Here is a 16,489-nt window from a genome sequence, read left to right on the forward strand (position 1 = left end):
AAACAGCCACAACACAGAAGATGACCTGGAGGTTGGGTAGCTGGAGGCGACTTCAGCTGGGGTGATGGGGAGGCTCTCCAAGGAGTAACAGGCAGGCTGGCTGGTGAGGATGCAGGGACCGCAGAAAAGGTGAGTGTTTGCGGCACAGAGGAAGGCCAGTGGGGCTGCAGCCAATGAGGGGAGAGATGCCCATGGTGCTAGGGTTAGGGGGAGGGGCGGGCGGCAGGAGCTTAACCACAGAGGGCTGTGTCAGCCAAGATAAGGTGTTTCCAATTCTGAGGTTTAAAGTCAAAACAAAAACCCAGTCAAGCGCATATTTTTGTCTTCTGCTTTAAAAAACACAAAGGAAGACTGAAAATCCACACCCCCCCACCCAGTTGTTAGTCCCTAAACTTTGTTATATAAGAACAAACACCTTCTTTAATCTGTCGCCAGAACCAGATACATGCTGCATCCTAAACAAGCTGCCAAAACAAAGCAGAAAGCTGGGCTCAAACTATGTCAGAGGATGTTCTAAACTTGGCAAGACCCATTTCTCTACCTTTTCAAGTATGTTTATTTGGACAAAGTGCACGGATATAAGCACGGATGCAAGGAGCCAGCTGCAGAGAACTGAGACAAACTAACAAAATTATTATTTTGCAGTAAGGAAAGATAAAAGTTGTCCCAAGTGTAAGCAAACATGCCTGATTCATCTACTGTTTATGAGCAAAAACAGAAAAGAGAAAAAAACCTCGATGTGAACCGGCAATGCCAAGGAGGATTCAGACCTGTATTTGCTAAAAGCTTCCTGCGCTGGGCAGCAGCCGTTGCTCTCCCCATTTATTAGGGGCTCGCCCCCGCGCCCCGCCCCCCAAAGGCCACACCGGAAGCCCTGAAGCCTCTGTAGCTGAAGGCCTGGTAAGACTCACTCTTGCTCACGGAGCCTCCCACCAGGGGCTCTGCTTGGAAAATGGAGGGAGGGTGGCATCGGGGGGCCTCAGCCTCTTTCTCTCTCACACTACAGCACTTTCTGTCCTGCCGGCTCCAGGAAAGGTCCCGTCTCCCGCTGTCCCCTCCTCTGGATGCCCGGGCCCTGACACCTGGTTCCAGACGCTGGGCTCTGCGGGCCAGCACCCTTCTGATTTCCCAGGAGGACACTCCCAGTGCTAAGACTTCATCTGTAGAGTAAATAAGGTCTATTTGTTCTTCGTGCTCTACAAGTTCTTTCTTTTGACTGGGTACTTTTTTCTTTCCTTAATTAAAGAGGTTGGGAAAGCTTTGCCTTTTGGTCCAATTCTAGGTTTGGTACAACAGCAGGACTTACATTTCTGGGCTTCGCAAAGAGGTATTTAGAAAGCTCTTCCTCTCCAAATTCTCTAAACCACAGACCCACTTCCCCTGCATTCTCACAAGATTCCTCTGGTCGGAATCCCTCAAGCACTAAAAGCTGCTGGAATAACGACTGGATTTCTCCTGTTGGGGGACAAAAGTACACAGAATGGACTATGTGGACAGGGCGCAGGTGGCAGAATGTGAGCTCCCTGCAGACGGAGCTCTCAGGTGGTCTTCCTATGCAGGGGTGCACAAACTTCGGCCCTCGGGCTGCATGCAGCCGATGATGGCTGGGAATGCGGCCCAACATAGAATCCTAAATTGACTTAAAATATTATGAGATTTTTTTTTGTGATTACGTGTCACAACATATTTAATGTGTGGCCCAAGACAACTCTTCTTCTTCCATTGTGGCCCGTAGACACCAAAAGGTTGGATACCCCTGGTGGGAATTATTGATGTTAACTACTGAGCAGCCAATGTGGGCAGGTGCTGTGCCACAATCGGGGGATAAACTAGACCTAACGTACTATTGTGGTTTTTGCACTTATGGGTCCTACATCTACTAAGTGAGGGGTGGATTTTAACAAGGAGGAAACGCTTCCAGGAGAGCACACGGTGTACGATGTGCTGGGAGCTCCAGAGAGAGGTCAAAGGGCAGTTTGCTTCCCCAAGAGAGAAAACATTACTCTCGGAGATCACCATGAGCCAGTCCAACCCTGTCACCAACAATGGACCCCAACAAGTAGAGGCGTTCCCCAAAATATTCAGGCAAAGCCAAGGGGCCCCTCCCATCCAAACTGGGCTCGGGAAGAACCCTTGGAGAGCGGCAGCTCCTGAAAGTCACGGCGCTTAGGGCAAGGTACCATGTTCCTGGAGAAACACCACGAAAACGTAACGTGGATGACTTGTTTGTAAGGGAGGACTGTTTTATGAGGTCCTGAACGTATACTTATGAAATTTACAGCCACACTTTGGAGCATGGGCCACCAAAAGAAGTGAAACTAACCACGACTTTATTCATTTTGTAGTCTGTTAACCTCTGAGAGTGCAGCAGCACCAGCAGACACTAAAGGTGTAGGAAAGCTTGTAGGTGGGAAAAGTGTCCAGTCATCGTCTTTACTGCTGTCTGTGAATTGGAAACAGGCTGGGACTGTTCTATTCCACTGACAAATGAGACCCAGTTCCTAGGAAATCAAAAAGCTGGAGACCCATTGGTACAGAGGAAGGAAGGAAAAAAGAAATGAAAGCATTCAGCAGCAGGTTCCAGAAGGGAAAAAAAAAATTAAATGGGTGTGCCCAGATTTACGCAAAGCCCACATATCAAAAAAACTATATTTACAGACTTGATAAGGTGTGGGTAATTATTTGCTTTATAAAATGGACTAGTATGTGAGATTAAAAAAATAGTGCATTCCTGGGATGCACTTAAGATAGGATTCAACTTAGAGAAAGAAGGTTGATGGCTATCCGTGGCAGCGTGTCCAACAAGGCCCGTGAGGGACCGTGCGGGGGCGGGGGGGCGGGGGGAGGGCGGGAGCAGAACGTACATGCAGGACAGTGCTTAACCCTTGCTCCCCGCCAAGCCCAAGATGGGATTTCAATCAAAACAAAACAAACACCAACATGGTCACGGCAACCCAGCTGTCCTGTGGCGGTTCTTTGACTCAACCGCCCTCCCTTGGGGTCCAGCCTTCACCCCTCCCTGCCCCCCCCTTCCCCCTCCCCCCCCCTTCCTCCCCTGCTGGGGAGGGGGTGGGGGGGCTTCCAAAGTGGTTTCTTTCTTTCTAGCACCAGTTCTCACCCTGGGGGCGGGGGAGTGATTCTGCCCCAGAGGGAACATTTAGCAACACCTGGAGACATTTTGGGTCGTCGTAACTGGGGAGGGGGTGCCACTGTCATCTAGTGGGCGGAGGCTGGGGGTGCTGGCAAACACCCCGCAGGACCGTCACCCCCCAAGACAACACCCCATCCAAAATGTCAGCTGTGCCAGCGTCGCGAATCCCTGGCCCGGAGGAGGCAAAATCGTGATGGTCCGTCTGCGGAGTTGGGAGCAAGGATTGAGTGTTTGGGACTTGGCATCCTTTTAAATTGGGTCGGAGGGAAAAAACCTGCTGCTCAGTTGTCATGGTATGGCAGTCCTTGGGCCAGCTGGATGAGCCACCGGTGCGCTCAAGTCATTGACAAGAGGAATGTGCCTGAGTGACCCACGTGAGAGCACTGGGTTAAAACTCGCATTCAGAGTGCTATAGAAGGAGCCGCTGGGCAAGGCCCCACCACGCTCAGTCTTTAAAAAGCCGACTTGGAGGTGATGTGTACCAATGAGCCGCGGCAAATTCACCTATTCTGTAAGGCCATCTTGACTCAACAAGTCTTTTGATCCACTATAGAATGGCAACAATTACATTTTAATTAGTTATGTTCACTTACTTGTCAGAACCTGTTGGGATAATCTACATAACTTCACATGCCCTTAACATTCCCCAGGAGACTGCCTCAGAGAATAGGGCTAGACAGTCTCTTAAACCCCCAACCCCAGACGAAGCGGCTGCCCTCCCTGCTGGTTTTTGGTTACTGGTTTTTGTTTTTTCAACTTTCCCAAATCATAAACCTCTTTCTTTCACAGCTGAGAGGATGTTTCTTGTCTCACGCTTTCTTTAGTGCTAGCACAGCATGCTTTAAAATGCTTTTTTTTTCTAAAAAATAAACTTTGAAGCGTGCTTAATAACTATGTTTTTAGAAAAAACTAGTTTTCCTTTCAAGGCAAGTACGTATCTCTAGATTTCTCTCATTTCCTGCCCAAAGATGGTAAAAGAAGCAACAACCAACCTCTTTCAACCTGTAGCTGTAAAATATGAATAAACACCTGAAAGTTTTGCTTCCTCATTTTCATTCATGGGGAACTTCTTAAAGAAAGAAATAAAATCCCACACATTTAGAGTAGCAGATAAATCTGCTCAATTCCCCAGGCCACTTTTACCACCAAATCCCCTAAAATGACTCTAAAGTCCTTTCATTTCAAATATAAATCCCACAGAGCTCCACAAACCACAGACAAAACAAATCTTGAAACCATACTCCTCCTTCAATCTCGGGGATAGCAGCCTGAAAAAACACAGTGTTTAAAAGGTCTCTAAACTGTAATTCTCAGTCAAACCACCCGCCTTTCCTGCTCTTCGCTCCAGTACCGTATCAATGAAAAAAGCGCCATAGCTCATGGCGTAGCCTAAGAAAAACAGAAAGTTTAAGTCAAATCTATCTCAGGCCAGTGCAAGGGGCTTCTGTCGCCAACATCCGGCAGACCACGTCTGGAGGGCCCTGGGGGCTCCGAAGTCGCCAGGGAAGCCGGGAGTTTCACGTCCTCCTGCAAAGCAAAGGCGCCTCATGCAGCGCCTGCTTTACCTGATGCCAGGGCTCCCTCCTCCTCCTACTTCTGTTCCTTGGCGAACTCCTCAGGGCTGCAAACTCAGCACACCGGGGAGAGGCTTGCAAAAGCCGGACCTCAGCCCGGCCGAGGGGGCTCCCTGCCCACCTGGGTTACGCACCCGGTGGTCTCTGCTGCTGGCAGAGAATACGTGCCTCTCCGCAGACACACACACCAGGAAGAAAGAGCAGAGAGGGACAGGCGCCCTCCCGCCTCCCTCTCCTTCCTGCACTTACTAACTAGCCAGAGCACCAGCAACTACTATGGGCTAGTCCATGTTACCAGAAAGGAGGGGGGTAGGTTTCCTGTTTTAAACGCAGGTGGGGAAAGTACCATTTTTCACCTGCACTCGCAGTTGTCTGCAGCAGGACTCAGGCAGTAACTGCCCCCAAGGCAGAAGCTTGAACGGACACACCAGTCTTTGGCTTTTTAAGTCTCTTTCTGGGATTCGAGGTGATGGAAAGGTGTGCGACTGAGCACCGCTGTGGGAGAACTGGCAGCCTCTCCCAGCCACCGCCTTCCAGGGACTCGCTGGGGAGCCCTTCCCGCACCTGTGATAAACCGAGTGCAACTTCAGCTGCATTCATTTTCCGCAATGTTCGTGTTCATCATTTTTGAAGAAAATATGACCCCCCCAAAAGACTAAGTATCAAGCTTCCGTGATTGATACCATTGGCACATTTTGTATTCTGCTCTTTGATTGCAGGAAAGAAAAAATATTAGATACCCACATTCCAGACACTGCAGACACATTCCCTCACTCGCAGCTAAACGATCCCGCAGAAATCCCAGAGGAACCGGCGACCAAAGGTGAAGTCCCAGGCTGTTCATACATGTGAATGGAGAGAAGGAGCCAGAACCTTCTACCGTGACAGCTCAGCACCTTTCCTGTGTGCCCCTTTCACAGGACTAGGGCGAGATTCTGTCACAGCTGTCGCAAATTTTAATGAGAGCAAAGTGATTTAAGGACAGTTTTCACAGAGATTACTCATCTGCCCCTAAACACCAGCTCATGAAAAGACCCTTTGTGTGTGTGTCATCTTTCCAAACCGGTTTGGAAGCGATCCCGAATATTGCTGAGGCAATGCAAGGGTTCTGTTTGTTTGCTTTTTAACAACAAAGTGTTGCTTCTAAAAGGAAGAGGAAGCTGCTGGATTGCATATTAGAATAATTACAGGAGGAATTTCTAGTGTAATTTCTAGCCAAATTTCTAGTGTATTTTTCCTCCAAGGAGTCAAAAGCCCCCATGAATGGGCCTTTGCCAGACTCCGGCAGGGCCCGTTCCTCCAAGTGTAATCTGTTGGCTCCCCCCAGGCCCCAGCCCCACCCCAGAATCACCCAGAGGAGGGCAGCACATTAAATGCAGATTCCCAGGCCCCGCTGGGACCCCCTGACTCCGAATCTCTGGGTGAGGCCCAGGAATCCGTACTTTAAACAAGATACTCGAGTGATGCTCACACATAGTGGTTTCAGGAGCCCCCCCTTGGACTGTGGAACCCTGGCACTTGGGGACTGGACCTTTACCCCTGTAACCCAGAGCTCAGCCTCCTGTATGGGACCCTAGCGGGCAGTCTGCTGTTTGCCGGAGGAGTGCAGGGGACAACAGGCCCCCGTCACACGGCTAGCATCGAGCCCACTGCTGCCCAGATTGATCCTCGTCCTTCTCTCTGACGTTAGGAGCGTTGGCTCTTCTCTCAGATTTGATTTCTTAAACCACCTCTACGTCTCCCAGGATGGGGAGAAGGAAGACGGTTCATGTTCAATTTACCAAACAAATCCCCAACTGTGTGAGTTTCTCAACGACAAGAGCCGCAAATCACCGCCAGGTGGAGTCAAGGGTCCAAGAAACCTGCCTGCTGGGTGGGGCCTCGGTGGGCTTCCACGAGAGGCCTTCCCTGTCCTTCTGACCCCGAACGTCCGTACGCACGTGACTTGGGGAAAGAAGGTGGAGAACAAAGAATCAAAGGATGGGCACGGACTTCTGTTCGAGGGGATGGAGTTGTTCTAAAGGTGGGATGTGACGACGGTGGCACAGCTCTGTACACCTACTGAAGGCCACCGGATCGCACTTCGCCCAGGTGAGCTGCAAGGTATGCACACACAGTTTGCACTAATCAAAGGGGAAGCTGGTTATCATCTGGGCCAGGGGGACTCAGTGCTATATCAGGGAGCCGATACAGGAGCTCTCTCAGTCCACAGAAGCCAAGAGACCTTTCATCATCACCTTCCACTCGCAAGGCCCCATCTGGCAGATGTGCGGGGCATTACATCAAACAGAACAGCACGAATCCTCCAGGGTTCAAACTGACACAGGTCATACTCGGGTCAACGCACCAAGACGAGCACGAGCAGAAAGGCGCGGGGGCATGTGCTTCCCACGTGAGTCAAAGGAGCAGGTATTTAGAGGGTGGCGAGAATTCACGCCCAAACAATATGCGGAATCCTTAAGAATTCTGGCTCCAGGACATGGCAAAAATTCACAATGGGAAAAATAATCATTTGTGGACACATCTTTATGTAGCAGCTGCCAGAGGCCTGGGGAAAAGTAAAAGAGAATTCTTGCTGAAGCAATGGTAGATTGAATTCATGGGCATAAAAGCATGTGACTATCCAAAGGTGAGTGAGTGAAGTGGTTAGATTTTCAAACCAAAGAGTCAACATGACGATTAACACGACTGCTAACTTGTGCATCTGAAATAATCACAGGTAGCCTCGCCAGAGACGTGAGGGAGTAAACGGACGAAGGTGGGCCTGACTCCTTCGTTCAGACAGAAAGTTTGGAATAGTGGGCTTTTGACAAAATCCGCTTCTTCTTTTATAAATGAAGGAAACAGGAAAAAGCATTCTTGACACTCCATATGTCAGGCACTGTCCCGGATTCATGTACCTCATTTAAGTTGTTCAGAGGTGTGTATTATTGTCCACATGTCACAGAGGGGGGGCCCGATGCTCAGAGCATTCAGACAACCTGCTGACCACGGCTCAGCTCCAAGTATGGATGCTGGGACCCAATGCTGGGGTGTCCGGTTGCATCTGTTGTTTCTGCTCCCCACTCTTCTCTCCCTCCCACCTCACCTAAGGCCACTTCAAGCTCCCACATTCCAGATTCTGTGTTTCTAAGGTGCCTACAGCTTTGAGGTTCGCTGCAGGACCATGAAAATGGTGTGTAGACAGTTTTCATGTAAAAGGCTACCGTGAAGTGTCCTTACAGGGTTGGAATTATAGCACCCGGTCATTTCCGCTGGGCTGGAAGGGCACCAGCCCAGGCCATCACTCCCCCTGACCAGCTGGCCCACTCTATGAAGGTCCATCTGCTGGAATTGGCATAACATCCCTCCAAGGTGGGAGGCCGCGAGGTCCAGGAAGCCAGCACATTCAGGTGGAAAACAAGAGGGGAGGAGGCCGGTCCCTAGCAGGACCGGCCGCAGGGCCGCAGTGCGCTGGCAGACACTGGGACCCAAAGCTCCCATCCGCCCGGAGCACGGATCACCTCCTGGGCCCCGGGGGCCATCCTACCTCTTTACCTGGAGAAAGCTGTGCCCAGAACAGAAGCTGTCCTGGTGACCTTTGGATGGTGCCATTTGTCAATGCGTCCCTCAATTTAAATGCTCACTGGAAGAAGCTACGTGAGCAAAAAGACTAGAACAAAATAGAACAGAGGCAGCCAGAGACGACCTCCTTTGCTGTGAGTAGGCACGAATCCAGAAGCGGGAGAAGACTGCATCAGACCCAAAGGGTGGTCCTAATGCCCACCAGCGGCACAGCCTAGACCCCAGGAGGAAGGCCGGCTCTGAGCCATGCGTCTCTGTTCCCATCTGTCACTGGCCAAGCAGGCAGATCCAAGTGGAAGGCAAGCATTTTCTAATTGAAACAAACTTTCAGATGGAGATTGGACCCAGGTGAAGCCATGAAAGCCCATTCACTTTAAAATTAAACTAAAATCCTGCTGGCCTGTAATGGAAAGATGTATATGTTTGTTTTTTTAATTTTTAAAATTTACAACCTGACTACTTACGAAAATGATTTGAAACGGAGAACAGCACGTTACAAGCAGGCAGCGAAACCAAACGGGAAAACCAGTCACGTGTTGCAGATCAAGGAAACAAACGAGGTAGGGAAAAGGTGAGCTAAGACTTCGATAACAGCAGCAAACGGGGATGAATTCCGCACCTTCACCTGCCTGTAACTACCCATTCCTCCAGGTCCAAAGCCAACCTCCTTTCTCATAACTGACAAGAACCTCTTGAACCCGGGGTCTTTACGGTGTGTGTCCTTTGTTTGGCATTCGAACTACCGATGACCTTTGGCAAGAAGCCATGAATACTGTCTTGGAATTCACTGAAGGTCACCTCTGTAGAGCAGGTGGGGCACCTTGGAATCGACCACAGAGAAGAAGGGATATACTCATTTCTTCCAGGGTTGCAGTGGGAAAGGAAGACGCAGACAGAGGCAGGGAGGGGAGCAGGTGGCGCACGGCGGGAAGGAGAAGGGTTGGCGCTCTGCGTCCATAAGCAAGCAGGCTCGTGAGCCCTTCCGGGGCCCAAGGTGTGGGACCTGCAGGGCAGAGAGGACAACTCTGAAGGGTCATCACTTTTGAGCCCAGAACAGCGGCCAGACTGGGAGATCCATCCCTCCGCTGTGCTGGGGGGCGGGTAACTTGTCTAGGCAGGCGGTCTCTCTGCTCGTGGGTCCTGCTTATTTCTAAAGTTCAATACCACCACTGAGAATCACCCTCAGACAGAAATTGCCACAACAGCTTTGGGCACGCATGAGCCCTGGAAGGGGCGGGGGGGGGGTCCCCTGAACACTGCAGGGGTGTAGTTTCAGACTTGCATACCATATTACCTGCATTATCTACCCAAGAGCAAGCCCTAAATCTTGCATTTCCTTCAGCGGCACCCAGGGTTCAGCGACCAGCACGTGCTCAGCCCTCCTTGCTGATTTTTCTGGAAGAGTCGCATTCCACCCTAAATTCAGCTGTGCCCCCCACCCCCCTATACTCACATGTCACCAGCAATAAGCGAAACCCTTCAAAGTTAAAGAACACCAAAAAACAAAACATCTTTTTCACTCAAAATACGATTATTTTTAAAATATAGTTTCTGGAGAGGGAAGCTTTTCCATTTGGCAGGAAATGGGGTGATTTTTTTTTCATAAATATTGAATCTTCACTGCTTGTGTACAGAGTCTTCTGTTACCTTGGCAACCCATTTCCCCTTCTCATTAATGCAGGAGAAAGTGGATAACATTGGGTGAATCAGATAGATTTTCCATGTCAACGGGGCTTATGCCCTGCTGGACCAATTCCCAATCTGTCAATGATGGAGGGGATGGAAGGAGTATTACCACCAGGTTATTCTTCGCAAATAAGATGTTGCCACCAACATATCATAAACTGTACATGCAATTTAAACTTGAGCTTGCTTTCCCACACTGGGAAGATTTTAATCAAGTCACACTGTATGATCAAGGGCACAGTTCTGTGCAATGGCAACCTGTGGCCACGAAATACAACTAACTTTAAATGCCCACAATGGGAAGGGCCCTGGCCAGGTAGCTCAGGTGGTCAGAGTGTCATCCTGATGCCCCACGGTTGCAGGTTCGATCTCCAGTCAGGGCATGTACAAGAATCAACCAACAAATGTTTAACTCAGGGGAACAACAAATTGATGTTTTTTTTCTCTCCTTTCCTTTCTCTTTCTAAAATCAATAATACAATTAGAAAACTTTAAAAAAACAGTAGGAGGGGCAACTGCTTGGAAATACAAAGATTCTACCTGCAGGGCCACTGGTGAGAAGTAAATCAAACAGGCAGCAAGTGTTTATTGTCCTAAAAATAGAACTGGTGGGGCCACTAATGAGGGAGGCTTTCTCCACGTCACCAGGAATGGTGAATTTGGGTCCTTCAGCAAGTTATTTGGGGAGGCACATTAATTACTCGTTTTCTGTGATGATTTCTGCCAAGTGGATCAGGGAGCAGTGTGTGTGTGTGTGTGTGTGTGTGTGTGAGTGTGTATGTGAGTGTGTGAGTGTGTGTTCCCATGTCCTGCAAACCGAGAGACCTCGCTTCTCATCGTGTGTCTGTGACTAATCAGCCCCCGAGTCTCTGGCACTTGGCAGCCTCGTCTGTAAATGGCACATGGGGTAGGTCGTAACTGCCTGTCGTGAGAATTCAATATTTCTGAGAATATTTGCAAACATTAAAAATATTGACGAGCAGGACATTGTGGTGGCTCACTGCCCACCAGGACACAGCCCACCTCGACCCATGCTAAGGTCACATGATTCTTTGCCCTTCCCGGAGCAACAAAAACACCCACAGCTGGATGGAAGAAGGCACGAACTCCTCTGAGTACAGTGAGACTGAGAAGGATGCAGTTAGTTTTCTTCACGAACACGGGTCGTCCTCCTTGCTCTGCACGTATATGACACGCACAAAACAAGACAGGGGGAGTTGTCAGCAGCCTGTCTTTAGCAAATCATATCTTCGATGGTGACAGATTACGTGCCATGCAGGTGCCGTGGGGTAACCCACAGCTTTTCTCATTCGATAAAGCAAAGACCAGCTCTCTGCCTATGGGTATTACAACATAACAGGCTTAAAAATACCCGCAGGAAAAGGAAGGAAGGGGACAAGGGCCTCCAATTTATAACACGAGTTAGTTTCATGGGAATAGCATAAGCTTTTGTCCCCGGGCTTTATAAAAGAGCAGTTTTAGTCCAAAAGTAAAACAAAGCCACCTTCAGAGAACCAAGGACAAGGATCTGGCTGCATCATGTTGCGATTCTATTTCCTGCCCTACAGGAGATCAGCAGGGGGTGTCTCAAGCGAGTCTAAATCCTGTCCTTTCGTCCCTGTCTCCAAGTTAACAGACAAAGACTGGACGGTGCCACCCCCACAGGTAGGGATGGCAGGGCATGAATTGGGCTGGAGGATTTGCCATGGGCTGTGTTGGGGGCCTCTCTCTCCTACGCTGTGCGGTATACAAGCTGTTACTGACATCATCACACATTCCTCCCCGGAGAGCACATAAAGACGCGTGCCACCAGCCTTTTTGAGAAGTCCGGAGCTCGACTTCCCGGGTGTGGTGACTTGAGGAAGAAGGGAAAGAAGGAGCCTGTGAAACCCGAGCAAGAAAAGCAGAGCCCTCCTTCCTCCTCCGGCCAAGGGAATGCAGACGGAACAGCGGTCCTTTGTCTGTGAGAGAAGAACTCGCACCAGAAAACTCCAGCGCTCGGTGTGGCAGGTGCGTGCTCAGAAGGCCCCGCCCGCAGAGGGAGCCGAGCTCCCCGGGGAGCCCGTGGATGGGAACATTTGTGTAGAGGAATCAGCGGAGAGCTGCGTAAACACAGCGCCCCTGGGGAAAGCGAATTGTGCAAGAGAGCAGAGAGGCTAAGAGAAGTCCACCCTCGGTCAGATGACGGAACAGCCCAAGAGTGAGGGGGGGATGCGGGACAAGTTTCCAGCTTGACATTCACTTTATTTTTCTGTGCTGCCTTCCTTTTGGAACCCATTCACTGCTGTCTTCTTTCTTCATGAGGCTGGCAGGTAACAACCTGCACCCAGGGAGAGAAGTGTCCTGGAGTAGGAGATCTCTGAGGACCGCCCACCGAAGATGGAAGGAGATTTGTATAAAAGGGATGCCCTCCAATGTCACTGACACCTGTGACCTACGTCTGCAGCCTCGGGAGCTTCCCCTGCCATTAGGCTGTGGAAGTGGAAGGGGGGAGGGGGTGGGGAGGAAGGCAGGAGGAAGGCTGCTCTGGAGGAGAGGGCAGAGGTGGAGAAGGGGCTAGAAGGCTGTGGGCAGGCTCCGGCATCTCGCACTATTTTGCTTCTGGACTTCTTAATTAGGAGGCAGGCTGTAAACAACTTCAGAACACTCCTGAATTTATAAGGTAATTAGCATAAGCTTTGAAAAATGTGCCATTTATAGCATGCTCTCTCTAAAAAGAGAATGTTGTTGTCAAAAACAAAACTGAAAGCAAGCTAACGATACATACATCTTTGAGTTGAGTGTATGCTGTGTGCTGAGTGGTACACACCAGTTTCCAGACAACCTCTGGACCGGGAACCGGTAGCTCTGATCCCTTAGACACTCCAGCATGCGAGAACCACAGAACTCACATCCTCAGAGGCCTGAGGAGTCAGGTGGTCCATGGCTCAGACTGACACACATATTTTTAAGGCTTGTATCTAAGGACAAACTGGGGCTCAGAGAAGGTGGGAGAGTCGCCCAAGGCCACACAGCTGTGAGTTCCAGAGCCAAGAGCACACCTCTGACCCCCATCGCCCGGAGTCCTCTCCATTCAAACACGCGAAGGCTCTCCTGCCCACCCCTTCAAGCTGATGTGATGGGTGGAGGTTCTGACTCTTAGGGAATAATGGGGGAAATGGAATTTTAGATTGGGGCAGGGTCTCAGGGGTCACAGGACACTCCCTCTGCCTGTGAACTGAAGATGGTCTCAAAGAGGCTGGACGGCCTGTCCAAAGTTACTCAGGAACTGGTGACACAGCCGAGCCTGGAGCTTCTTGATCATTTGCCCAGGGAACTCGCTCCTCTCACAGCTCCCTCAGGGGCCCAGCAGCATCTCAGGTGAAACCACAGCCAGAAAAGTGGCCTCAGGGCACCTCCAGTGCTCAGAAAGGGTTCAATTAAATCCACACGGGAGCTCCAGCCCTCCCTGGGGTCACACTGGTGTACGTTACCGGTTTACTGGCGTGGGTTGGATGGTGGCCCCCCCAAAAGATATGTCCACACCACATGTTTAAAACCCGTGAATGTTTAGAAACAGGGTCCTTGCAGATGTAACTATGTTAAGGATCTTGAGAAGCTCATCCTGGAAGGTCTGGGTGAGACCTAAATCCAATGACAAGTGTCCCTAGAGGGTGGGGTTACGCAGCCAAGGCCACCAGAAGCTAGAGGATGGAAGGAAGCATGTTCCCTCAGAGCCTTTGGAGGGAGCATTAGCCCGCCACCTCCTTGGTTTTGCACAGTTCTGGCTTCCAGAGCTGTGGAAGGATAACTTTCTGTTGTTTTAAGAGCAGACACAAGAAAGTAACGCATTTTCAATCTCTATGCAAAAATCAATCAGGAAAACAAAAACCCTAAGGATCACAGAACAGATGAGCAAAATGCGGTATACCCATGCAATGGAATAGTACTCAGCCTTAGAAGAAGGAAGAAGATGTTGACAAGTACTACAACATGGATAAACTTTGAGGACCTAGTGAAATAATGCAGCCACACACACACACAAAATCCCCCAAACAAAAACAAATACTGCATGTTTCCACTCATATACAATACTTAGCGTATCAACTTCACGGAGACAGAAGCAGAATGGCCATCGCCAGCGGCTGAGGGGAGAGGGGAGTGGGCAGTTAATCAGTGACCACAAAGGTTCATGTTCACAAGAGGTGGAAGTCCGTGGGGGCGATGGCGGTGATGGGTGTGCAACATGATGAACGCCTTTAAAACACTGCCCTGTGCACTGAAAATGGTTAGCGGTACATTTTATGTTATGTGTATTTTACCACATTAACAAAATTTGGGGAAAATAAGAACAAAAAGGAAGAATCGCAGTGTTTACAATAAGTCCACCACTATGATGTCTTGCTAACTGCAGGGTCGGCGAATAAAAGGCAGAGCGAGGCGGGGCCCCGGTGTCGCCAGTCCTGACCGTGTGGGTAGGCAACTGAGCCAAACTGGCCCACGGGCTGGCACAACCTGTCCGTGTGCTGCCCACGCAGGGAGTTCTTCTAGATCCCACACCCACCCGAGGAGGGCAGCGTGCCATCCACTGGGAGAAGCTCCAGCCTACCCGGCCCCCCACGGCAAATGGGTCCCACAGCCCCTGAAGGCAGCCCGAGGAGAGCGTCCAAGCCTTCACTCCTACAAACGGACCCTGGTGAGCCCCGAAGCCAAGCCGGCAAGGGGCCCTGGCAGCCGCGGAAAACACGGCAACCCGTGGGCCTCCCAAAGCAAGCAGATGTTTCTTCAAAACGGCATATTCTTGGCTCTAGTTTCGTTTTAGATATTCCCTCCCAAAGCTGCTGAAGGAGATCTGAAGGTGACCAGCACTCGCGGCCCCAGCCCTCTGCCTCCACCACTCACCGTGGGCACCACAGTCCCACACGTGGACTGAGGAGACGGCTGTCTCGCTCTGGGCCTCCTGTGGGCACAGCTGTCTCCACTCCGGGGGCCGTATCCAGTATCGTCCTGCCTCCCTTCCTGCAGCCCAACATCTGGGGAGCAGCTCTGATGGTTTCTTGATATTCTGTTAAGACGAAATTTCCCACCTGCTCCCAACTCAGCAGGTTAACTTCAGTCCTGGGTGGCAGGTCAACCTTGGGGATGCTCTCACCGCCCCCCACCCCCCCGCCTTAGCCTCCTGCTTGAGGGGACTGTGTGGAGGCTCAGTGGCACATGAGGGACACACTCAGGGGGCAGGCAGGGAGCTCCCGCCACTGAACCTCGAGTCTTGTGATATGACTGCCGGACTTCAAGCTGCCCTTTGGGTGGGTCACGTACATTTTCCCCAGTAGCTTTCCTGGCCGTGTGCCTCACCCTGGGCCAAAACCCCGGCCTGGTGCGCACCCGGGCTGCCGATGAAGCTTCATCGGGAGGTCACAGGGACTCTGCCCCCACCCCAGCGGTGCGTGTGAGGGCCTGGGGTCCTCTTCCCGGGTCTCACTGCAGCCAAGCCCACCGCTGCTCATGTCCAGCACTCCGCACTCATGTCCTAACTGGCCGCCCTGTCGCCACTCTCATCCCTTCTCCATCCGTTAAAAAAAAATTAGTGGCAAAATTCACATAACATAAAATTACCCATTTTAAGGGGAACAATTTATGGCATTTAGGATATTCACAATCTGTGAATCCACCACCTCCATCTAGTTCCAAAACACTTTCATCACCTCAACTGGGTATCAATAAACGATGCCTCCCCGTGTCCCCTCCCCCATCTCTAGACAACCACCAATCAGCTTTCCATCTCTATGGATTTCTATTTCCTCTAAATGGGATTGTACAGTATGAGAACTTTTGTGACTAGCTTCTCCCACTTAGCATGTTTTTAAGATTCATCCTTGCGGTAGCCTGTGTCAGAATTCCTTCCTATTAATATTCTGTTGTTTGTATATGTGATGCTACATTTTGTTCATCCACTCATCCACAGACATCCGGGTTGTTTCCACCTGGCGGCTGTGAATGAGCTGCTCGGACCATGCGTGTACTTGTATTTGAGTACGCCCATCCATTCTTCATACAAAACTCTGAGCCCACCGTATGAAGCTCCAGCTAGCTTCCCACTCCCCTTAGGATAGAGCCCGCACTTTTGAACGGGACCTCCAGGGTCCTCACGCGGCCCTGCCCTGCTCCGCGGCAGCATCTCTCACGCCTGCACGCCCACCCGCCGGGTTTTTTCCTTCTTGCGTGTGCTGTGCTTGCTTGCCTTCACCTCTGAGCCTCTGCAGAGGCTGCTCCCCCTTCCTGGCACACCCGCCCCCTGGGTAAGAGGCAGCTGTATTGACAACCCCCCATCTCCCAAATCCAAGTCGCTGCACTAGCTCCCAGCTCAGAGCCAGCGCTGGCCCCTCCACGTTTTCCAGACCGAAGGCATCTCAGAGCTTGCTGTGGGACGGGGAAGGCTACGCTGGGCCTTGCTGTGAAATCCCACGGAGCCTGCCCAGAGACACCCCGGGGGCCTCTCGGATTTATGTCCTGTGTCTCTGAAACTCGCCTCGCG

At 50.9% G+C, this 16,489-nt stretch overlaps 1 protein-coding gene across 24 annotated transcripts in view; it reads right to left on the bottom strand.

The window, feature by feature from the left end:
- Window positions 1–16,489, bottom strand: part of ABLIM1 (actin binding LIM protein 1) — a 266,602-nt gene that overhangs the window by 74,418 nt on the left and 175,695 nt on the right. The window lies entirely within an intron of this gene.

Source organism: Phyllostomus discolor, chromosome 5 (assembly GCF_004126475.2).
Source record: "Phyllostomus discolor isolate MPI-MPIP mPhyDis1 chromosome 5, mPhyDis1.pri.v3, whole genome shotgun sequence".
Taxonomy (NCBI): Eukaryota; Metazoa; Chordata; class Mammalia; order Chiroptera; family Phyllostomidae; genus Phyllostomus; species Phyllostomus discolor.